The sequence below is a fragment of the Panthera pardus genome, unplaced genomic scaffold, assembly GCF_024362965.1.
Source record: "Panthera pardus isolate Hobbes unplaced genomic scaffold, ASM2436296v1 HiC_scaffold_12, whole genome shotgun sequence".
Classification (NCBI taxonomy): Eukaryota; Metazoa; Chordata; class Mammalia; order Carnivora; family Felidae; genus Panthera; species Panthera pardus.
Window position 1 is genome coordinate 68,234,956 of NW_026526677.1, and position 16,644 is coordinate 68,251,599.

The window sequence follows — 16,644 nt, forward strand, 5'->3', positions numbered from 1 at the left end:
ATTTCATGTATAGATAATTGCTCAAAATGACATCTCTGAGAGGAGATGACCAGTAGAAATTCCTATGTCATCATTTTGCTGATGTCCTCAAGTACTCTTGATTCAGATTTATTTGACTGATTTGATTAGGGTTTTTAATCTATATTAACAAATGACATTAATCTGTATTTTCTACCTTTAGTGTTATCAGTGTTATCAAGGCTATGCTATTTTCTTAAAATCAGTTGGAAAAAGTTCTTGTAATTTCACATCTTTGGAAATGGATACTTATCACGAGAATTACCTATCTTTGAAAGTTTAAAAGTATTTGACTTTAATTCTACCTGAGTATATTTCATTAAAGATAATTATTTTACAAAATTTTAATTTATTCCAAGATGATGAGTCCATTCTATTTTTTAATTTCTAATTGGATCAATTTAGGAAATTTATGTTATAGAAACAGAAAACTATAAACCATATTCTTTAATGCAGCTTAAAATTACAAATGAGATAAGAGGTTACATTCTTCAGTCAATATAGATGCTTAAAATCTTCTGATAGCCATTACTTCTCATTAAATTAATGAGGTAACTTTATTCTTTCAGTTGTTCACACCAAAATCTTTGAAGATACCTTTGATTCCTCTCATTCCTTGACATCTAATCCATCAAAAAATCCTTTGGAATATATCTCAAATCCAACCACCTCTCACTACCTCCACTGTTCCTCCAAACTCCAAGCTGTCATTATCTCTCACCTGAAGTATTTTATTGACCTTTTGATAAGACTTTCTACTTTTTCTCTTACCTATTCTGGTGTAGGCTGTGGTGCACTGCCCAGATTTCTCCATCAGAAATAAAGTCATCAAATACCTAGCTGCCAGGTTTGTTGGCTGCTGACAGCTCATATCTGAGTTCCTACCTAGAAACTGCTTTCAGCTCAAAAGGAGCTCCCTCACCTGAAATTATTTTTATAATAATAGAACCCTGTAGAAACAAGAATTATAATTACCTCTGCCACAGAGGTAGCCAGTATCCAATGACTGGTCAATATAAGATCTTGTGCCCTTGTTTCAATTTAGAACAAGGTGGTCTAAGCCCCAAGGCTCCTGTAGATCAACTAAAGACTTTGTGGTAACTACTTTGCAGCTAAACTCATCACTTTGCCTAGTCCTGTGTCCTCACATTCTCACAGGGGTTGTTCCTGACAGCACTCCCATAAACTCCCTATTTGCAAATTCTCCATCCCAGAATCTGTTTCCCAGGACCACTGACCTAAGATAGTTGGCATAAAGAGTGGTCTGAAAAAGGCAAATTACAAAATGGATTTTTTCAGCTGCAGCACCCACCAGCAGCTGCCAATGAGAACCCCAATATTGGTCGTAGGTAGAGTGCTGATAATATCTCCTGGCATGTTGATGGTGCAACTGTTAACACTTTTACCTCTGGTGAACTAGAATGAAAAACTGGTGGCAAGGAATACACTGGCAGGTATAATATCTCAGTCATGCAACAGGTTCAGAGGAAATTATAATTATAAAGACAAAAGGTTTGAATGAATGTTGCTAAGTGTGGTCAAAGCTTTGGACAAAGACAATGCAAAACTAAGGGTGATTAATGATGAATTTAAGGAAAATTGTGAAAGTCACAAGAACTCCTAAGCAGTATATAAAGACTCTCTCATCTCCTGCAGCCAGAAGGCAGAAATTGCTGAGGATCAAGTTCAAGCCTTAATTATAAGGACAGCAGGACTCGGTGAAGATTGAATCTGCTTTGGAGGCAGAGAAAAAGAGAGAAAGGCAACCTGGAAAGTAAAATCTCTTGGAAGCTTGAAAGTGATAGGAAAGAAAAAAGCAAGTAGTTAAAATTAAGAACCCTGTAGAAACAAACAAGAAGCACAAAATCAGAAATATACTAACCCCACCGCCACCTTACAGCACCAGATATTTTTTAAATGCACCTTACTATACCAATAAAAGAGGGCATTAAGTGCTGCTATAAACATTGGGGTACAAGTGCCCCTATGCATCAGCACTCCTGTATCCCTTGGGTAAATTCCTAGCAGTGGTATTGCTGGGTCATAGGGTAGATCTATTTTTAATTTTTTGAGGAACCTCCACACTGTTTTCCAGAGTGGCTGCACCAGTTTGCATTCCCACCAACAGTGCAAGATGGTTCCCATTTCTCCAAATCCTCTCCAGCATCTATAGTAAAAAAAAAAAAAAAAAAAAAAAAAAAAAAAAAAAAAAAAAAAAAAAAAAAAAAAAAGACAGAGAGAGAGAGAGAGGGAGCCAAACCATAAAAGACTCTTAAAAACTGAGAATAAACTGAGGGTTGATGGGGGGTGGGAGGGAGGGGAAAGTGGGTGATGGGCATTGAGGAGGGCACCTGTTAGGATCAGCACTGGGTGTTGTATGGAAACCAATTTGACAATAAATTTCATATTTAAAAAAAGAATCATATAGTGTACGGAAAATGACTTAAAATGAGAAAAATATATTCTTAAAATCTAAAAAAAAAAAGAGGGCATTCAAACTAAGAAATCTAGCAAGCCACCTCAGCACCTAATACCACTTCAAAGAATCCTGTGATTGCTGGTCCAAGAAAATATAAAATGTTTCAAAAATGAAAAGAAAACTACAAGCAATAATCATACACATCCATAATAAGAAGGAAACAGAAAATGTCATTCTATAGACTTTCCTTGTTCACAGAAGATACATGCTGAAGAATTAGGGTAGCATGATATTTGCAGTTTAATTTCAAATTCCTCAGTAAATACATGTATATACAAGAGAGACCACACAAACATGGCAAAATATCAACATCTGAATAATCTAAGAATATATGGGTTTCTTTGTACTATTCTTTTAATTTTGCTAGAGTGTTAAGTTTTTTAAACTCCTACAACTCAACACCAAAAGCAAATAATCCAATAAAATTGGTCAGAGGACCTGAACAGACATTTTTTCTAAAGACACACAGATGGCCAACAGACACGTGAAGGGATATTCAACATCACTAATCATCAGGGAAATACAAATCAAAACGACAGTGATATATCCTCACACCAGTCAGAATGGTTAGTATCAAAAAGGCAAGAAATAACAACTGTTGGCAAAGATGTAGAGAAAAGAGAACCAGTACACTCGTACACTCTTGGTGGGAATGCAAACTGGTGCAACAACTGTGGAAAATTTTTTGAAGGTTCCTCAAAAAAATGAAAATAGAAATACCATACGATCCATAATTTCACAACTGGGTGCCTACTCCATGAAAATAGAAACACTAATTCAAAAAGATTTATGCACCTCTATGTCTCTAAGTTCATTGCAACATTATTTATAATAGCAAGATATGGAAGCAACCAAAGGGTCCATCAATAGATGAATGGATTAAGATGTGGTATATATACACAATGGACTATCACTCATTCATTTAATCATTTATAAACATTTAAATCTCAACACATCATATATACTTATAGTTTAATACCACATAACAAATATAAATGTCCAGGTCTTATTTTCGCTTCTTTTCATTTTCATTTCTTTGATTTTCCATTTGTTTCCTCTTATTTTTTGTTTCCTTTCTTTTTTACTTCTATTTTTGTATCCTGGAACGGTTTTCTACAATCACGAGTAAGGTCTTGTTTCTCTAATTGTAATGAGGTGGAAGAAAAACATCTTCATCTCAGACCAAACTGATCAAATACCACAGAATGGTAAATTTATGACCTTGTGGAATATTATAGGATAGGAAAAATGCCTTATATAACTACCAGGGACTACATCAAAAATCTGAGAAAAGTCCAAACACATAGATTTTCCCCAATTAATAAGAAGTGACGTGAAGGTTTCTTGTCTAGTGGACTTAGACCAAACATCCAAATCTAAAACTGTCCATGTCAGTCATAATTCTGAATAGAAGCCGTTATCTTTCAATCAGTGTGGTCTTATTTTTTCAGTAGTTTTTAGCAGTCCTTCATAAATGTATCCACACAAGTGTTTCTTCTTTACACTATAAGTCTAGACATCACTGATCTAATTATTTAATTCAATTTAAACAGTACTAAAGACAGCATAACTTGCATGCAGACATCTGATAATGATTTTTGACTGTGCTCTTGTAAAGCAAAGACCATGACAATTTGATTTGGACAGCAGTTAGGACAATACAACTTGCATTCAGAAACTCATAAAGACTTTAATTATGCTCCTGGTTGACTCTCCCCAAGATAAGATACTTGAAATGCAGAGCGGAGTCTAATTAAACATAGGATAGCATAAATGAGTTAGGAAATAAAGCCCATGAAAAAGAGAAGTGCCAAATATAAGTGGATGTTGGTAATACTTTCCATGTGTATATACTTCAGTTTACAAAGCACTATCACACAAATTCATTCCAACTCAGTAAGTATGTATGGAGCATATACTCAAGGCACTATACCAGACAGTGTGCAGAAAACAAAAATAATATATACACACAAAGAGCTTATAATCCAGTGGGAAGATATGGTCATTTTGAGTCCAAGAAATGGAATACTATATAGATGCAAATTACTATTGAAATATAAAGAAGAAATGAAACTGGACGAGTTAGGAAAGGCTTCCCTGAGCAGGGGGTATTTGAATTTGGGCCTTAAAAAAAAAAAAAAAAAAAAAAAAAAAAAAATATATATATATATATATATATATATATATAATTTGATTAACACCAAACATTACAAGATAATCATTATAGTCACTATTATGTCTTTTCACAGTACAGGAAATTGGGGTTGAGAGGCTAAGAGGACTTTCTCATCCAAGGTCAAACAAATGACAAATATCAAGTGGGACATGAACCCAGCTTTTCTGATTCCCAAGTCCAGTGCTTATCTACTACATCATCCTCCAAGAAATGTCTTAATTTTAGGCAAGAGAATGTGCATTCTTTCAAGACAACATTAAACAAAAAAAAAACTATTCAGGGGCGCGTGGGTGGGTCAGCTGGTTGTACGTCTGACTCTTGGTTTTGGCTCAGGTCATGAACTCATCATTCATGGATTGAGTCTCACATTGGGCTCTGCGCTGGGATTCTCTGTGTCCCTCTCCGGCTTGCGGTCTCTGTCTCTCTCAAATAAATAAGCACTTTTAAAAAAAAGACTTATTCATTCCTACTATAATAATAAATGTGGCAGTCCTTTGTACACCATATGAAAATAAATATTCTTATCCTCTAAGTATTAATGTTATTTCCTGGTCTAAGTACAAAAAATTTGTTATAGTATTTTAAATATGAATACTGGGGATAACAGATCTTTGCTTAGAGAATAAGAAACCTGTTGGAAAAAAGTACAAAACAACTTCATCATGATAATTAGAGACTGTAGTATGCAATGAGGTGAAGCCCTACTAGTCTCTGTGTCCTTAGAGGATAGAACTAGAAAGTACAATGGGATTAAGCTTCGCCGGCTATAAGATCAATTTTTCCTGATGCAAATGTATACCCAGGAGATAATAAGAACACATACGAGGCTTACTAAATGTCAGACACTACTCTAAGCACCTCATACTCAATTAATTCTCAAGTAACTCCCATGAGATAGGTATTATTATTAACACCATTTGTGGCTGATGAATCTGAGCCACAGAGAAACTTAGCTGAAGTCATGTAAGTAGTAGAACTGGGATTTAAACTCTGGCTATAGAATCCTTGTTCTTAACCACTCAGCTCTAACACCTGTTAAAAATAAGATTGCCTATTTTCTTTTTTGACGAGGGCTTTAAGATACACCCATAAGATATGATGTGAGTTCATGTTCTAGGAAGCAGCAGTTTATATGGCCTCTAAGAACACAAACTTTAGCGTCAAGTAGACTAGACTTTAAGACCTTATTCAGCCCTGACCTACCTGTGTGAATTTGGGTGAGTTATGTAAAACTCTCAGAGTTTTAATTTCTTCCTTGCAAAAGGAGGAAGCAATTCTTATTCTGAGATGGAAAGGCAAGAAGCACAGTAGGGTAAGAACAACACTGAACTTAAATGTCAAAAGACTCAGATTATAACCACAGCTACTATCATCCATGTGAAATAGGGCAATGAATCCAGCAATCCACAAATATTTATTGAGCCTCATATATTTATAGCTCTGTTGTAAGTACTTTGGGGGATATAACAATTTAAAAAACACTGTTCCTTACTCTCTGAGAGAAAATTCATTCAAGTTTGTTCATTTTCTTTAACGACTGAACTCAGGCCCAAAAGGAGGTGCTTCCTTGCATCATCATTCTGATTCTGAGATAGAACTTGAATAACAGTATCACGGTGCTTCCATTTCTTTGCTAAGTACAATGTGTGCATATATATATTGTAATTCCTCCTTTTGATACATGAAGGGGATACATGCAGAAAGAAGAAGAGACTGAACTTTCAGACTTGTCTCACTGTGTTCATTACCTACAGCTGCCATAACCAGCTGTTCCCACACATTCTCTCCATGGGGCACATTTTTCTGGAATGCAGATTAATACATGAGCCACAGTTGAGCCACTATAAAAGACAGCAGAATCAACATGATATATAGAAACTTGCTGGAAAATGTTGTCTTTTCTTTTCTTCCTCTGAGAAGAGCTCTGTGACAATTCTAAACAATTCATACAGAAATTGAAGAAACAATTTCTACATCTTGAAAATGTTTCCATTCCTCTGGTTGACATAAACTGGCAATAATACTGTGTGTCATGTGGTTATTCATGGAATGTAGTCTAGTAATGATTCACAGCGTCAGTTTTGGGGTCAGGCTGACAAGCATACAAATAGATATAAATACAGAGAGACAGAAATCCTACTTCTAGCACTTACAAGCTGAGAGACTTTAACTGATCTGCTCTCCAACTTCTTCATATGGAAATGAAAATTATCATACTTATCTCCTAAAGTTACTAAACAGACAAAACATATAAAATGCTTCGTATATAACACTTTATTTAATGACTAATCGTTAATTAATGATTAATAATCCATTAAGTTTATCACTATCCTTAGCTTTTAAAAGTAACTACATATATGCTAGAAGAAGAAAATGAACTAATACTAACTCATTTTAGTACAAAGAAAACTAGTGTTTGCAGCCATTTCACTCCAAATCATACAGAAAACACCACTTAGAAAAAGAAATAGACATTTCTTCCAAGTTCCTAAGTAGGCAGATCAATATTTAATATATTCTATGAAGATATTTTGCAATATAGCACTTAAACTACATCAAAATGGCAAACCAAATTATATTTGCAGCACTTAAAAAGTTACACACATAAGGGCTTGAATACATCTTTCCATGCACTTACTAGCTAAATTACAATATAGACATTCTGACAGGAGAAACACACATAATTTCTAAGTAAATCTCCAAGTTATTAGATAATTTGGCAACCCTTGTCAGCACTTGGATCCCTGATTTTATTATAATAAATGTAGAGATGACTTTAGTAGTAAACAGAACAAGCAAAGCAAAGTGAAAAATAATATATGAGAGCTCTAGAATTCAGTACTTGTGAGCAAATCATTAAAGAAATATTTAAGTCACCAGTCATGCCTCATTCACCATATGTAGGTCAAGAGGAAAGTAAATTAACTTACAGTGAACAAGAACTTCCTTGGACTCCATGAAACTGTTTAGAAGAGCGGGGTGAATTTATACTTCTAAATTACACAGATGTCTGCTACTAGCTGGTAGAATCCTCAGCTCTGTCTCTTGCTCACACCACCTCGCCAAACATATGACCACAGACACTCCTTCCCAACAGCTGACTTTTAATCCTGTCTTTAAATTTAAAGAAGATCTTTTCAAAAATATGTTGCATGTAATAATGAAATTTCCAAGAAGAAAACTGTATTAAATATCATCCTCTAGCACTATCTCCCTACATGTTCCTCAAAAAAGATTGGCTTAATTTGTGAGCTTAACCACATAACTAGCTTCACATCCATGGCTCCATTGAATATATTAAGACTACCCAACACAATTCTCTTCTTTGAGCTGGAAGATGTGCACTCTGGGATATAACACAAATGTCAAAGCCATTTGGGTGCCACTGAAGATGAAACACTAATGTTATAAAGGCAACTGATACAAAGTATGCTACTTCCAGGAAATAAACAACTCAACAGCCTAGAGCCAATGGTTGGCAATGATATTATAGACATTCCAAAGATAGCCCCTAGCTGCTGTTTTTTCTCTGCAATATCATGTAGACATGAAAACGTTATTTTCACCTAAGTCCCTAAAATGCTAAAAATTCATAGTCAGAGATTTTACTCACAGAAAATAATTTTAATTATTAAAAAAATCATTAGCTTTTTCTTTTTTACATGTCACAAGTGTCAAGTTTTCTGCTTATCAGACTTATTATTTACAAATTATATTTGCAGAATAATTGCATAAAAGAAGGTGAAGCAGTATTTCACCTGTATCATCAAAACATAAAAGTACTACATTTAATTTTTCACAAAATACTGCCCTTGAAATTTTATGCACATAAAAAAAATCCTCATCTAAACATTATCAACAACTAATATTACTTAACACAAATTTAGTGAGCCTACCATGTGCCAGGCACTATGCTAGATTCTAGAGATACAAAAAAAAAATGATAAGATATACTCTTTTGTAAAAAAAGTATACAATAAATGTAGTGGTTCTTCCAGCGGTATCCAATAATGTTATTGCACTCTCAGATTCTCCCTTTAAAATAAAATTTTAAAGACAATTCCATTTGCATAGAATTTTTTTTAATTTTTGGGAATAAATTTAACAAAAGTAGCATAAGGCTTATACACTAAAAACAACAAATATTATTGAAAGAAATTAAAGATGTAAATAAATGGAAATAAAGCCAATATTCATTAACTAGAAGACAATAAATTGTTAAGTGGCAAGCTGATCATATGATTTACAGATTCAACATGACCTTTATAAAAATCCGAGCTATTTTTTTAAAAGAAATTGACAAGCTGATCCTAAAATTCATATGGAAATGCAAGTGACCCAGAATAACCAAAACAATCTTTGAAACAAGAAATATCATTGACTAATTTGTACTTTCTGATTTCAAAGCCTACTACAATAATCAACTCAGTGTGGTACTGGCATAATGATAGGATATAGATAGATGGAGTGAAATTGAGAGTCAGGAAATAAACTGTTACATTTATAGTTAATCGATTTTCAACAATGGTCCCAGACAATTCAATAAAGGAAAGAACAGTCTTTTCAGCAAATGGTTTTATGACAACTGGTTATTCACATGCAAATTAATGGATTTGGATCCCTACCTCACACTACATATAAAAATTAACTCAAAATGGATCAAAGTCCTGCATGTAAGAACCAAAACTACAAAACTCATAGGAGAAAAAAGGTGTAAAACCTCCATAACCTTGGGTTAAGCAATGGATTCTTAGATATGACATCAAAGCATAAGCAACCAAAGGGGGGGGGAACCTCAATCATACTTTGTGCTTCAAACTATCAGTAAAGCCAAAAGGCAACCCACAGATGGAATATTTACAAACAATATATCTGATAAGAGTATATTATCTACAATATATAAACAACTATCACAAATCAATGACAGAAAGACAAACAACCCAATTTTAAAATGGACAGATTTGAACAGACATTTCTCCAAAGAAGGCATACAAATGGCCAATAAGCACATGAAAATATGCTCAACATCATTAGTCATCAGGGAAATATAAATCAAAACCACAGTGAGGCAGCACACCTGGTGATCCCACAGATCTGTCTTTTGCTTCAAGGTGTTTGGATGAAACAGACCCAGGGACACCCCTCTTACAAGCCTCTGACCACCTTCCAACCTTTATTCCAGTTGCAACCTTCAGATCCATCTCAGCCACCCTCTGCCTCAAGGACCATCCAACACCTTATTTTATTGATCAACCATGAGCTTCCACACTCATCAGAATTATTCTACCAAGGTGGAGACCACTGTCAACTGCCTGATCAATGTGCATCTGTGGGTCTCCTATACCTCCCTCTATCTGGGTTTCTATTTCGACCATCATGATGTGACTCTGGAGAATATAGGCTACTTCTTCTGCAAGTTGGCTGAGAAGTCTGAGAGTGCTGAGCATCTCTTAAAGATGCAAAACCAGTGCAGTGGCCACACGCTCTTACAGGATGTGCAGAAGCCATCCCAAGATTAGTGGGGTAAAACTCTACACATGGAATGCCATGGAAGCCGCCCTTGTTCTGAAGAAGAACCTGAACCAGGTCCTTTTGGATGTGTATGCTCTGGGTTCTGCCCATGCAGAACCCTGCTCTCATCTCTGGAGAACCACTTCTTAGATGATAAAGTGAAACTCAAGAACATCAAGAAGATGGGTGACCACCTTCTACCCTCCACAGCCTGGATGGCCCCCAGACTGGGCTGGGTAAGTATCTCCTCGAAAGGCTCACCCTCAATCGTGACTAGGAGCCTCTGAAGTCCAACAGCCTTTGAGGGGCCCCTCTGGCATCCCCCTGGTGCCAAGACTTGTGCCTGAGCCTCTCCCTGCAGCCACTAGGAAGCTTTTTAACCACCCTGGAGCCTTCTCCCAAGCTGTGAAACAAATGGAAACAACAGAACTTTTTGCAGAAAAAAAAATACACACAATGAAATACACTTCACACCAGAAAACTGTGGCAACAATAAAAGACAGACAAAAGCAAGTATTGATTAGGATCTGGAGAAAATGGAATACATTGCTGTTATGAATGAAAATGGTGTACCCACTCTGAAAAAATCTGGAAGTTCCTCCCAAGTTTTATAAAGTTCTGTATAAAAATGAATAAATAGAAAAGAGAAACAGAATGAAAAAACACCAATGATTTTTTAGAGCAAACCTGTAGGTAGGTAACTTCCAATCTAATAGTGAACACTGGAAATCCAAAATTGATCTAGATCTCTCATGTAAGATTCAACCAAAATGAAAACAAATAATAGTATTTTTAACTGCTCACATTAGTACACTCTTCATGTCTTCATTCCTAAAAGCCCACTTAGAAAACTGCTAAGGCTGTGAAACTGGTGATTTTACAAATCAATCCCCACTACTACCACCTCTAAGGCCAGAAGGGAGTTTTAAGGGAAACCAGAAAGAAAGAGAGCCACAGAAACAACAGGTGCTCTGAACAACTGGGGAGAGCGAGCTGAACTCCTCCTCAGTACGATCCTAAGAACTAGCAAATTTTCAAATCCCTGTTGGAAAGGAGACACAACTAACTCACTTCCAAGTTCCTCTTTATTCCACCCTACAGTCCCTGAAAAGTGACAGGTATATCACTGTTTAGTACTACTAGGCTCTGAGATACCAGAGTTCATCCCCAAGGAAAATAGTCTTTAAGAATCCTTTGTATATATGTTTTCTTTAGGAAACAAACAGAAACTTAGTTGATTACTAACCAATTCATTTTTTAAGTTCTGTGATCCATAAGACTTGGATATGTGTTGGAAGCAATATAGAATTGTGAATGAAGCACAGGCTTTGGAATCTAGAAAATCTGTCCTATCACTTTCTGGTCGTGTGTTTTCAGACTTTTAATAACAATGGTTACATGTCACTGGTTATTCTAACCACTTTAATATGTTAACCTTCTTAACTTTTATAGTAACTCTATATGTAGGTATTATTATTGATTCCACTTTAAAGATGAGGATAGCTGAAATTTAGAGAGATAAAGTAGCTTGATCAAACCCCACAACTAATAGGTGACAAAACTAGGATTTCAATGCAGTCATCCTAGTTCCAAAGACAACATTCCTATCTCATTATATTGACTTCTGATGTGTTGTTTCTGATATTTTTTTCCCTTCATTGCTCTTTCTTCAACTACAAAATAGAATGAATTCATAGGGACATTGTGAAGGTTAAATAAGAATATGTATATATATGAAGCACAGTTCCTGAAATATAGTACATACATGATAAATAGATTGTTATGATGATTATTAACATAGATTATGCTGTAGGGTCTAAAAGTAGTCACATTATCTTCCAGAACTCAATATTTCCAGATAGATAGATAAATAGATAGATAGATAGATAGATCTGTCAATGTCTGAAAAAATATACAATTTCATGATACTTTGGAGAACAATGTAGAGAATTATAATATCAATTGCTCTGTAGTTTATGTATATGACATAACATTGACATATATTACATTCACCTATCTTTTAGCTTTTCTGAGCTATAACTCATAAAATAAGAAAAAAACATAATATTTAAGGGTCATTTAATTAAAATAAGAAGTCATAGTAGAAATAGTTTCTACAGCATCCTTGACCTACAAATTTCAAATTCCATTTTTCATACTTCCATCTTCTTCATTATGTTACTCATCCCATTGTTACAGACTTTTAGATTTTTAGAAAGTAATACCCTTTATTGAAATAAAATGAGCTTAGCTTCAACTAAAAACAGCAAAAATAAATAAATAAATAAATAAATAAACAAACAAACAAATAAATAAAGTTGAATCAGCCCCTCCATACCATTGTTCTAGTTTGAAATGTAGATGTTAGGGGAGTTTTAGACTCAGTCCACACTTAAAACTCTCCCTGATGCTTTGGCCCACGTTGTTCACTCCTCTGCATGATTTGTATACACATCTTTTTTTCTTCATTAAATTATTAGATCATTTGAAAGCAGGGAGCATATCTTTTTATTTGGCCTTATAACTGTTACAGTGTCCAACATCATGCCGAGTACAAAGAAAATATTTACTAGATATCCATGCAAAAGAAGGAGGCAAGAAAGGGAGGAATGAGGACAGGAGGAAAGGAGAGAAGGAGACTGGGAAAGCAAGGAAGAAAACAGAAAGGCAACCAAAAACTAACCAAAAACCTAAAAGTCAGGATGAAGAGTATTCTGCCTTCATGAAATATATTTTATCTTTGTGGAAAGCACTCCAGTATACATTAACTTTGCAAAATTTACTTCAAAATCTCTCTCATAACATTTTATTAACAGCCTTAGTTTCTAACAGTTGTTCTAGTAAAGAAAATATAAGATGGCATTTAGTCCATTTTCCTCAGAATTAACTAGCTTGAAAATTGGGTGATAGTTTGGATTAGGAGGAGTTGTCAATTTTTTCTGAAAAATTAGAAAATATTGGGTTTAGTTTTCCCATTTAAATACAAGTGCTACTAGAGGTGCCTGGGTGGCTCAATCAGTCATGTGTCCGACTGTTGATTTCAGCTGAGGTCATGAACCCATGACATTAAACCCCATGTTGGGGCTGTGCTGACAGCACAGAGCCTGCTTGGATTCTCTCTCTCCCCCTCCCCCACCCATACCGCTGATACTCTCTCTCTCAAAATAAACAAATAAACACTTTTTTTTAAATAAAATAAATACAAGTACTACTAGTGAGCTCTCAATTTAATTGCACTCAATGTGTAACATTTTTCAAACTAAAGTTTAAGGAAGGGCCACTGTATGAATCCAAGCCTTGGCAGCTGCCAAGTAACCATTCTATGTCTGGCAGCTGTGGATGGTGAACAATGCGACTAATGTAGCTGTCAGAAAGCCAAGTACTTTGTTTATAACCTCAATAGTGAATCATGAATATTGGCTAATTTCTGACCACCATGTGCAAAAGGGCATCCTATTACTTTCTGTCAAGTCAGTAATATTTAAAGGGGGCCATATTACTCTGAGTGCAATAAATCTAGAATAATGCATATAAAATCTAATAATTTTAAAAATGGAAAGTCTAGAAAAAATTCAATATATCTATATAAGTTGTTTGCCTTGCCTTCTATTTCCTTTTATCTGTTGCTTAAAAGTTTAGAAAACTGTAGGATTTGTATACTTGAAAATAGTTTAAAAACAAATGAGAACAGTAGATTAAAAACATTAGTTCATATGAAAATTTTTACAAACCAGTAAGTGCGGCAATGGCCAATTTCAGATCAAAAGAGGCAAGTTTTGGGACCTACAGCAATCCACAGCAGGTGAGTGACAGCAAAAGACAACACTGATGTCTGTGCCACCCACAGCAGATGTCAGGCCTTGACCCTGCCAAAACACACTGAAATGCATGACCTTGTCTGGTTTAGCACTAAAGATGGTTAAACTAATTGTTAAATTCTCAAAAAGCTGAGAAAATATAACTGAGCATTCAGTCATTATTGTATTAATTGAATAGACATTTATTAAGCAGTGAATCACTTAATAAGGTCTAAGCATTCAAGACTAGAATAACACAACTTCCCTATTCTCACAATCTATTGTGAGACAGATACATAAACATACATGGAAAAAGTATTAATAAAGAACAAAGCACTAGGATATTTAGGAAAGCCTCCATAGAAGAGGTAACATTGAAGCTTGGTACATGAAGCTGAGAAGGGCATAACAGGCAAATGGGAGGGCATGGATAGAGGCACAGAACATAAAAGGACCTGGCTTTGGAGAAAAACTGAAGTTTGAGTATAATTAGAGTCTAGAGTTTGTGTTATTGGTATCTGAGAAATGCAACCAAAGAAGTAGGTTAGGATCAGATTGTGAAAGCAGAGAGTGAAAACTTACAGAGGAAAGCAAGATGATGGCATGCTCCTGTTTATTTGGAGGGAGAGATGCTCGTGGTAGACATGCGGAAGACCACGCATGTATTGTATGCATGCGGAGGGAAGGAGCCGGTGGCAAAACACAAATGTGGTAAGCCATTGTAATATATTAAGTAAAAGAAGATAAAGGTCTGAAATAAGACACTGGCAGTGAAGATTGCCAGGGGTAAATGCAAGAGATGTTCCTAAGGAAGAAGTGACAGGATCTGATGAGTTAAAGGATATGGAGGGGAGAAAAGAACCACATAAGGTTCCAAGCCTGTAACTGGCACACTGAGATACTAACGGATGCTAACATATTTATAGAAGAGAAAGAAACTGAAGTGGAGCTTGAATCATTTTATGAAAGGAGAAGCTCTGGAGACCGTAACCTACTCTAGATTAAAGACAGGGGCACCTGGGTGGCTTGGTCGGTTAAGCGTCCGACTTCGGCTCAGGTCACGATCTCGCAGTCGGTGGGTTCGAGCCCCGCGTCGGGCTCTGTGCTGACAGCTCAGAGCCTGGAGCCTGTTTCAGATTCTGTGTCTCCCTCTCTCTCTCTGACCCTCCCCCATTCATGCTCTGTCTCTCTCTGTCTCAAAAATAAATAAACGTTAAAAAAAAATTATAAAAAAAAAAAAAGACAAAGGTAGGATCTAGGTGAACATACATTAAAGATAGAAATACAAGCTTGAGCTAGAAAGAAAGATCAGTATTAGAGATAAATACATGGGACTCATTGGCAAATATGCATTTAAAATAGGAAACAATAAGATGACTCAGGGAGAGGGCACAGAGGTGAATTCAGATGACCAGAGATATAGGACCTGGAAACACTACTACTGAATGGATTTTTAAAAGTGTAACCATTGAAGGAGATCAAAAAGAAATAAGAATTTATTTATTCCAAACTGACCCTATTCCAATTATTCTACTAGTATTCATCACCTACAATGGACCAGCCATTGTGCCAGGAAGTAGCAATATAAAAACGAATATGACAGTTTCTGCACAAGGACTGCTGTCTAGTGGGGTTCATGAGCAAACAGATTCTTGCAAAACTGTTGTACAGGTACCATAATACAAAAATTCACAAGCTATGAGGACAGCACAAGATAGCACCTATTTAAAGAAGAACCAAGAAAAGTTCTAACAATGAAATGAAAAGGGATCTGCAAGAAATAGCATTAGTACTGGCAAATGCAATCTCATGTGGACATTACTAAAATTTGAATGTTGGGATTTACAGTCTGTATCAAGTTTCTCTTTCCAATAAAACATGTTAGCTCTTAACCCTCAAAATATTTTCAGTGATCACTTTATACATTCTAAGAGTATCATACAGCAATTGATCCATGTCTAAGAGGCTGTGAAAAGAAAAACAATTGTCACTATATAGTTTCTACACCCAAATTAACCATATTGAGACTAAAGAAATCCTCCAACAGTCAGAGGATTCTAGAAAATCCTTTGAAATTCCATAGAAATTATGTATTCTCCCCTAGATGGAAAAGAGTGCTGGAAGAGGGAATAGAATAAATATAATGGGTTATTTTTTTTAATTGCTGAATAACATTTCATTTGATCAGACACTGAGAATTCTGCATACCAGCAAGTAGGGTAGCATGGTTTGACATCCCCAGGCATCATGCAACTTGTGTTCAGTCCCAGCTCTGCCACTTGGCATGCCCAATTTTAACTTTTCCCTTTGTAAGGTGAATGATTTGAATAGAATGCCCTAACATTCTGTGGCTTAATGAATCTAACTCATATAAGCAAGAGACACAGTCTCTAAGGAATAAGCCACTAATACGCAAAAATGTACAGCATGACCAAGAAGTCCCTATGCATAAGATTTTCTCCTCTGTGAATTATTTTTTTTATAACAATTATACCTAATAACAGTTAGAGACCTAAAAATGACTAAATAACATGCAGGAAATTAAAGTTTACATGGAGAATAGAAGAGAGCATACAGATTACTTCTAACCAGTGCACACATTATATTATGTGTGTGTGTTTAAAAACAATATGCATTGAATTCTTACCATGCTAGACACTAAG

General features: G+C 35.5%; 1 protein-coding gene and 1 pseudogene across 11 annotated transcripts in view; one reads left to right on the plus strand and one right to left on the minus strand.

The window, feature by feature from the left end:
- DLG2 (discs large MAGUK scaffold protein 2) overlaps positions 1-16,644 on the minus strand; it is a 2,072,859-nt gene that overhangs the window by 1,864,363 nt on the left and 191,852 nt on the right. The window lies entirely within an intron of this gene.
- On the plus strand, positions 9,929-10,488 carry LOC128776188 (ferritin light chain-like; annotated as a pseudogene).